This window comes from Egretta garzetta, unplaced genomic scaffold, assembly GCF_000687185.1.
Source record: "Egretta garzetta isolate BGI_Z169 unplaced genomic scaffold, ASM68718v1 scaffold564, whole genome shotgun sequence".
Classification (NCBI taxonomy): domain Eukaryota; kingdom Metazoa; phylum Chordata; class Aves; order Pelecaniformes; family Ardeidae; genus Egretta; species Egretta garzetta.
This window is the reverse complement of record NW_009259502.1, coordinates 17,674-26,829: the sequence shown is the minus strand read 5'-3', so window position 1 is coordinate 26,829 and position 9,156 is coordinate 17,674. Positions and strand designations below refer to the sequence as shown.

At 51.0% G+C, this 9,156-nt stretch overlaps 1 protein-coding gene across 1 annotated transcript in view; it reads right to left on the bottom strand.

Moving 5' to 3' along the window:
* Nucleotides 1–8,666, bottom strand: part of FZR1 (fizzy and cell division cycle 20 related 1) — a 19,394-nt gene extending 10,728 nt beyond the window's left edge. The window contains exon 1 of the mRNA XM_009637437.2: nucleotides 8,050–8,666. The gene's annotated coding sequence lies outside the window, so the exon portion shown is untranslated. The remainder of the gene's footprint in view (nucleotides 1–8,049) is intronic.
* Between the last annotated feature and the right edge of the window lie 490 nt (nucleotides 8,667–9,156).

Genomic DNA, 9,156 nt, shown 5'->3' with positions numbered 1-9,156 from the left:
CAGGGCTTCAAGGGGGCCCAGAGGAAAGGGGGGGACAAGCTTTTTAGTAGGGCCAGCTGGGACAGGACAAGGGGGGATGGCTTTAAACTAAACCAGGCCTTTCCTCCCCCACTCCCACACACCTTGTGCTTCGTTCCCAGCTCACATTGACACAAAACCATCAGCACCAGAAGAGGCGTGCCACGTTGGTCTTTCAACCCAAGACAAACATCACCAACGGGAAAGGTGGAATCTAACACATGCGCCACACAAAAAAGCCCCCACAACACGCAGGCGTCTGGAAGCTGTGCAGAAAGGGATTTTCATTCGCTGCTATTGTATAAACATTCTCGGCATCTGGCCAGAGTCCCAGCTACACAAATGGAGTTGCCTCGAGATAGAAACTTGTGGCAAAGTCCGGGAGGCAACTGCACGCAAACGGCTGCGCTGGGAGAAAGCTGTCCGAGGAAAAGGTGCACACTGCCGCGCTCAACTTGTGGCAAAGTCCGGGAGGCAACTGCACGCAAACGGCTGCGCTGGGAGAAAGCTGTCCGAGGACAAGGTGCACACTGCCGCGCTCAGGGCCTGCCACGAATTGCCGACAGCTTCCCCCCAGCGGGCGAGCTTTGCTGTGAAAAGGTTTGCCTCCAAGAGCAGAAAACCTGCTGAGGGTTTGCCATTAAATATGGGAGGCAAGTTGCCGAGCTAGGAAGGGCACAGCAGCACGTGCTGTAATCCCGCAAGATGCGACTGAGCATTACAATATTCTAGGAAATATGAGCGAGATAAAGCACACACGCTCTGGGTTACGGTCACCCATGAGCTAGCAGAGCTCCTTGCCTTTTATCCAGGCTGTCTGTTAGTACTGAAACCTGGGATTGTGCAAATGCTGAAATGCAGAGGCCTTTTCTTCCTTGCCACTAAGCGTGCCAGAACTTCTACAGCAGCATCCCTGAAACAGTGCCGAGCTGGTTCTGAGCACACCGGCTTACCTCGGCCACTGCCTCCCCGAGGCTTTTTCTTTTTCCATTTAATATATTTCTCCCATATGTTCTTGCAGAGGCAAAACTGGAGAAAGCTACCAAATTTAGCAGTAATCCACTTCCACCAAATGAAGTTAGAATTGGCATTATCACCAGTGCAAAGTTAGAAAAGTCTGTGACGTTACTAACGAAGGAGGGCAAACCAAAGATTAGCGCATCCCACGCCAAACACGCTCCCTCATTTTGCAGTTTACTTACCGCTACCCTTACCTACCCATGATCTTCTATAACTACCTTAGAGGTCAACAGGACCTCTCAAACCAAGCATTCAACAAAATGTGTTGCGTGTCCCCCCCTTTTTTTTTTAAAACACGGCGAATGAGCGTGCACTTTGCAGAACCCACACAAGGTGCGTGATCAGCTGGGGAACACCACCCGTCAGAAGCATCGTCCCAAAAGGGCTCCGCGCAGGGTTCGTGAGAGCTCTAGATCCAGTTACGTAGCAATGTGACATTTTTAATCCTGGATATGATACACATTTGCTTTTAGAGCTTTTCACTTGACTTCCCGTCTGTACAAATTTCAACTACAACTTCTCATCAGAAATACAGCACCCTCCAAGTGAACCACAGCAGAGGCTGCCCAGGCAGCGCATGGCAATAACGGAATCCAGGCACGGGAAGGGGCTGCCCAGGGAAGGGGTCGAGTCCCCAGCCTTGGGGGGATTTAACAGCCGGGCAGAGGTGGTGCTGAGGGCCAGGGTTTGGGGGTGGGATGGCAGGGGTAGGGGAGCGGTTGGGCTGGGGGAGCTGAAAGGGCTTTGCCAACCCAAACGATTCTCATTCTATTCTATGATACTAATAAGCCCCAAACAACCTTTTTCAGGCTTCAAAATAAAGCATCAACATAACATTAATTGTATTTGAATTACCAAGACATCCTCCACACCCTTCGGACCCATCTAAATTTAGAAATATATTCAGGTTTTACATTTAAAAAGTTCTCCTGCCTTTGGTATTCTTGGAGTCTCTCACTTTCATCAGCACCTCTCATGTTTAACACTTACCTGCCCAATTACCAGTTTTAAGAAGGGCACAAACAATTTCTGGGATAAAAATGGGTCGGGGATGGTCCAGCCCTTGCTCTGCTCAGGCAGGCCACGTCTTGAACTGACAGAGCTGACACAGCCTACATCTGTCACCCCAACCTCAACGCTTGCTGAAAAATCCAAAGAGGTTCAGGCTGCCTCTCAAGACGAGATAGAAACAATTTTGCAAAATAACGGCATTCATTTCCCTGCCAACCCTGGCATCCACATGCCGGCTTATTAAAAACAGATCCATACCGAGGAATGGAGATCCAAACTTGTGGCAAAGTCCGGGAGGCAACTGCACGCAAACGGCTGCGCTGGGAGAAAGCTGTCTGAGGACAAGGTGCACACTGCCGCGCTCAGGGCCTGCCACGAATTGCCGACAGCTTCCCCCCAGCGGGCGAGCTTTGCTGTGAAAAGGTTTGCCTCCAAGAGCAGAAAACCTGCTGAGGGTTTGCCATTAAATATGGGAGGCAAGTTACCGAGCTAGGAAGGGCACAGCAGCACGTGCTGTAATCCCGCAAGATGCGACTGAGCATTACAATATTCTAGGAAATATGAGCGAGATAAAGCACACACGCTCTGGGTTACGGTCACCCATGAGCTAGCAGAGCTCCTTGCCTTTTATCCAGGCTGTCTGTTAGTACTGAAACCTGGGATTGTGCAAATGCTGAAATGCAGAGGCCTTTTCTTCCTTGCCACTAAGCGTGCCAGAACTTCTACAGCAGCATCCCTGAAACAGTGCCGAGCTGGTTCTGAGCACACCGGCTTACCTCGGCCACTGCCTCCCCGAGGCTTTTTCTTTTTCCATTTAATATATTTCTCCCATATGTTCTTTCAGAGGCAAAACTGGAGAAAGCTACCAAATTTAGCAGTAATCCACTTCCACCAAATGAAGTTAGAATTGGCATTATCACCAATGCAAAGTTAGAAAAGTCTGTGACGTTACTAACGAAGGAGGGCAAACCAAAGATTAGCGCATCCCACGCCAAACACGCTCCCTCATTTTGCAGTTTACTTACCGCTACCCTTACCTACCCATGATCTTCTATAACTACCTTAGAGGTCAACAGGACCTCTCAAACCAAGCATTCAACAAAATGTGTTGCGTGTCCCCCCCTTTTTTTTTTAAAACACGGCGAATGAGCGTGCACTTTGCAGAACCCACACAAGGTGCGTGATCAGCTGGGGAACACCACCCATCAGAAGCATCGTCCCAAAAGGGCTCCGCGCAGGGCTCGTGAGAGCTCTAGATCCAGTTACGTAGCAATGTGACATTTTTAATCCTGGATATGATACACATTTGCTTTTAGAGCTTTTCACTTGACTTCCCGTCTGTACAAATTTCAACTACAACTTCTCATCAGAAATACAGCACCCTCCAAGTGAACCACAGCAGAGGCTGCCCAGGCAGCGCATGGCAATAACGGAATCCAGGCACGGGAAGGGGCTGCCCAGGGAAGGGGTCGAGTCCCCAGCCTTGGGGGGATTTAACAGCCGGGCAGAGGTGGTGCTGAGGGCCAGGGTTTGGGGGTGGGATGGCAGGGGTAGGGGAGCGGTTGGGCTGGGGGAGCTGAAAGGGCTTTGCCAACCCAAACGATTCTCATTCTATTCTATGATACTAATAAGCCCCAAACAACCTTTTTCAGGCTTCAAAATAAAGCATCAACATAACATTAATTGTATTTGAATTACCAAGACATCCTCCACACCCTTCGGACCCATCTAAATTTAGAAATATATTCAGGTTTTACATTTAAAAAGTTCTCCTGCCTTTGGTATTCTTGGAGTCTCTCACTTTCATCAGCACCTCTCATGTTTAACACTTACCTGCCCAATTACCAGTTTTAAGAAGGGCACAAACAATTTCTGGGATAAAAATGGGTCGGGGATGGTCCAGCCCTTGCTCTGCTCAGGCAGGCCACGTCTTGAACTGACAGAGCTGACACAGCCTACATCTGTCACCCCAACCTCAACGCTTGCTGAAAAATCCAAAGAGGTTCAGGCTGCCTCTCAAGACGAGATAGAAACAATTTTGCAAAATAACGGCATTCATTTCCCTGCCAACCCTGGCATCCACATGCCGGCTTATTAAAAACAGATCCATACCGAGGAAAAACATTTCAGTATTTGAATACATTAAGGTCGGGTCAATAAAAAGAACAAACCACACTTGTTCAGCACCATAACTCTGCCTAGAAGTATTGTTCCCAAAGTAACGCGACCTGAGATAAAATCCAGCCAATTCAAAGCTGGGACACAAGGTGCCTGAAGGGAATAAAGCCAGTCAGAAGACAAATCCTTCCCTAGGAACCAAAAGAACTCCACCAAAACCCACCTTTCTTCTCCAGGCTGGAGCCCCTCTGCTATGGGGCCAGGCTGGGAGAGTTGGGGGTGTTCAGCCTGGAGAAGAGAAGGCTGCGGGCAGAGCTGAGTGCGGCCGGTCAGGGCTTAAAGGGGGCCCAGAGGAAAGGGGAGGACAAGCTTTTTAGTAGGGCCAGCTGGGACAGGACAAGGGGGGATGGCTTTAAACTGAAGCAGGGGAGGTTTAGGCTGGATCTAAGGAAGAAATTCTTTCCAGTGAGGGTGGTGAAACCCTGGCAGGGGTTGCCCAGAGAGGGGGTGGAGGCCCCATCCCTGGGAACATTCCAGGCCAGGTTGGACGGGGCTGTGAGCAACCTGATGTGGTTCAAGGTGTCCCTGCTCCTGCAGGGGGGTTGGGCTGGGTGACCTCTGGGGGCCCCTTCCCACCCAAACTATTCTATGATTCTATAATGAGTGACAAAATACCCAGAACGAATGTGTAACAGACGTAGCTCCTCAAGATCCTGTATTTCTTCAACTGCAAGAGAAGCTGCAGCGCACGTACTCCCAGGCCTACAGCAGAGCCTTTCGTACTCGCTTCAGGGGAAATGGAAAACGCACCCATTTCCCACAGAGGTAGAGCTACCCCAAACCAGCGGTGCTTCCTGCTCTCTGGGCCCCTATTTAACGGCATGCGTTTTGAGGTAAAAAAGTGTCGTTATTCAGGTGCTGAATATTTACAAGCTTGCGGGAAGAACCCCATAATTTGCCAAGGGGAAAAGGAGGGAGTAAACAAGCACTTCAGGTTGGACTATATGACCTCTAACGGTCCCTTCCAACCCAAAACGTTCTATGATTCTGTGATTAGTCCTCTAAGCCATGAGCAGGACTTGAAATCAAACCCAGATGTCCTGCTTCAAAGCCAAAGTTTTCATCTCCCAATGATTTATCTAAACCCCATTACTAGGCAACACTTGCAAATCAACAAGTCTGGATCTCAGCTGGCAGCAGGATGTTTTGGTCCATCTACGCCTGCACCTCCTTCGGGCCAGCGCCAGCCCTTGCCCGCACGCGCCGGTCTGGCTCACCCAGGTGACAAAGGACTGACCTGGCCCCAACGGGCAGATGTTTTCTGCTGGTTTAGCGAGCAGCACCTCCACCTCAGCCTGAAATATTGTTAGAGTTTGGATTCTTCCAAGTCAGTTACGGATTCTTCTATTTCCCAGACTTTTGAACCAGCTGTAAGGGGGTGGGGGAAGCTAAAACATAGCATTTTTGTTATGTAAAAGTCAAATTACAAGTAAACCTCCGACAGATGCATCCAGAACGCTACAGCCAGCTGCGTGGCACTAAAGCAGACATCGACAAGGAATAAGAGACTGTGCTGGGCCAACCTGAAGTAGAGCTCGTCCGCATTTCACCCAGGGGAACAGGGTTTACACGTTAGACCAAAAAAACAATTTTTTAAAGTAACTGGCCTCCTCCTCTCAAAAGCAGCAGGAGCACAAAAAGCTTTGGGTAAGTTTTAGCAATATTTACCTTTTTAAAGCTACAAGTACGTGGCTTCTTATCCAGTGATTTACCGAGGCATTAGTGTGAAGAGCATTTATAAAACGAATGTACATTTACAAATTTACAGTTTACAGAAAGCAACCCCTACCCAATGGAAGCAGGCAAAGCTTTATTTCCACACGAAACAAACTTTGTCGCCTCACACTCGTCAAAGACTGTTCACAACTAGGTATTGCACAGAGGCCACGCTACCTGCGATGACGAAGGGACTTCAGCATTAGGGTGGCAGACAGGATCTCTCCCCTTAAGCCCCACTCCCAAAGGCTGTGGCGGGATCTGATCCTCCACCAATAGACCAAGGCACCGCCTTGCTGCGAGAACCCGCACACTGCATCGCTGTATTTCAGAGCGCAACACGCAGGTGACTGCTCTTCACTGAAGGTCCCGCAAAAAAATCCATCTTATTTCTGTCTTTCCAAAGCATCCTGCAAACGAGCGCCTCCCACCCAGGGCGCTCGCAAGCCCCTTTGTACACCCGCGACCATCAGCTCTAGAATGCCTCGACTCCAAAACTGCCAACTTTTAGTGACCAGCGACAGGCACAAACTGAATTCGTGTTTGATCCAAAAGGCCAAGTGACAGAACCAAGATATTGTTTTCATCTCCTGCCTGCGCTCAGCCTCCCCGTTGGCAACAGCAGTACAGAAGCTCCAGATGCTGCAATTCCATGCCGAGCTTAGGAGAGAAGTGGTAGGCACAGCTACTTGTGCCTTCCTCCACCTCTGGCACCGGCAAATATCACCCCTTCCCCACAGGCAAGGGCCCAGCCTGTGATTCAGGCTGGAGGTGACAAATATTTGACTTTCTGCAGCTCACTGCACCGCTGCCTGTGCCCACAGACAAGCTCCGAGACTTCCCACAGCCCCCCAAGCCAGCTGCTGAAGCCAACGCAAGGCTTTGGGGCTCCCTTTCCAAAGCAAGGCACAGTCCTACCAAGATGGCAGCGAACTCTGACCAGCAAACCGCAGGGCAGCACCGCTAATTTAGGACACTCGGGTCACAGAGCGCTGCAGGAAGCCCGCCTGAGCCAAGGACCAAGTATTCACAACAGAGCTCCGTACGTGGCACGGACCTTCACGCACCAGCGGAAACTCGGGGTTGTAACACCTCCAGGAAACAGCAAAATCCCTGTCTCTGGAAGAGCCTTTACTAAAAATAAACACTGCCCTCCACTTATAAATCTTCTCAGTACACCATTCCGAGCCCAAAGGTTTTTCACCAGGACTTTCACATACAGAACAGTTGCTCTTAGATGCAAGCCGTCATCCGAGGGGGATGCTGCGGGAAGCCTACACCAGGAACATTGCTGTTGCTGCCTCTTCGACACAGATGATGCCGAGGTATTACCACCGCTTTCAGCACAGATGTTTCTCCTAAATCCCCCTTCTCTCCCCAACTGGAGGAGGAGAAGGGAAGCCAACAGTTAAGCCTGGCATGCTGTACTCAGAAGACGGGTGTATTTTCAACTGCTCGACCGTAGGCTCACATACAAGCGTGACAGTCAATCACAGGGATCGGGCTGTCAGCGCCAGCCCCCTCACTCCACTGCTGCACCCACGCTGCAGCCCGGCCCCTAAGCTGAGGGGTTTCCAAGTTTGCTTCAGCCAGCTTTTAACAAGTTACGAGAAGTGTGGGTTTGTTCCCTTACCTTCACGGGTGACGTTTTCATTCAACACACATCTCACTGCAGCGTACCGTAGCCTGCTAGGAGCACGGGGTTTATCTAAGCAGGCTGACAATCACCTACTCAGCAGGGGATTTCTCAGAAAATCATCACCATTAAAACCGTTTTTATTGCCCGCAGGTAGCGATTATTTCATCTTCTCACTATGCTGCTCCATAAATAAGAGGGCCACGCCTGCTCCCAGGGAACCCGAAATAAAGTACAAAGTCTTGAGCAGTGCAGAAGCCATACGCTGGGATAGACACAGAGCGTGAAAATACAACGCGTGCCCGGCGAGGGGTCACCTCGGTGCCACCTCCCGCCCGTGGGTCAAAAGGCAATCTGTGCATCTAATTAACAGACTCATAAGAGGTTCATCTATTATGAAAGCAAAACAAACAGGAGGCAGCAGAAAAACCACTCTGCAGTTTCAGAGCTGCAATAATTAGCAAAGGTACCTGGGTTAAACAGGGTTTGAACACCTCTTCCTTTCTGGCTGGTACAAAGCTCTGAAGGCCGAGCTAAAGGTCGGGTTCAGCTCTGGCAGATCAGGCTTGAGAAATACCAAATGCTGAACAAGTTCTGCTGCTCCCATTCGCTCCGCTGCTCCTGCGGGTGTAGTGGAACTGGTTCCTGCTGGCCGTGCCGCTGCACTCGGGCAGGGTGGGCGCACAGCACTATCCCTTTCTGCGGGTGCCAGAGGGTAACGCAGGCTGAGGAAGGAGCTGGCTACAATTTCCTCAAGTGGCTACTTGACAAAGAGGAGAAACACACTAACCTCACCACGTTCTGCTTTGATATTTTGCCTCAGTCCATGACGTAACCCGTGCCAAACTGATAGGCCTGGATGCTGCTGCCCTTCCCGCCTCACGAGGCGGAGGGAGCAATCGAAAAACCTGCTACCTCGGCAGCCAACCTCCCCTCTGACACGAGAGCAGAGCTGCCAGCAGTCACTGGCCTCTGCAGAGCTCTGCTCTTCTGCCAACGGCACTTCTGTTGCCATTGTCACCCGTTGTCACCCGACAGCAGTTTTCCCCACATAAACACTGGAAAGCAGCTGCAGCTCTGCCCAGAGGGACCTGGGAGTCCTGGTGGACGACAAGGTGGCCGTGAGCCAGCAGGGTGCCCTGGCTGCCAAGAAGGCCAATGGCATCCTGGGGTGCATCAAGAGGAGCGTGGCCAGCAGGGCGAGGGAGGTTCTCCTCCCCCTCTGCTCTGCCCTGCTGAGACCCCACCTGGAGCACTGGGTCCAGTTCTGGGCTCCCCAGTTCAAGAAGGGTGAGGAGCTACTGGAGGGAGTCCAGAGGAGGGCAACAAGGTTGATGAAGGGACTAGAGCATCTCCCCTAGGAGGAAAGGCTGAGGGAGCTGGGCTTGTTCAGCCTGGAGAAGAGAAGGCTGAGAGGGGATCTCATCAACTCGTACAAATATCTCAAGGGTGGGGGTCACGGGGACGGAGCCAGACTCTTCCCAGTGGTGCCCAGCACCAGGACAAGGGGCCATGGGCACAACCTGAAGCAGAAGAGGTTCCAGTTGAACGGGAGGAAGAACTTGTTGACTGTGAGG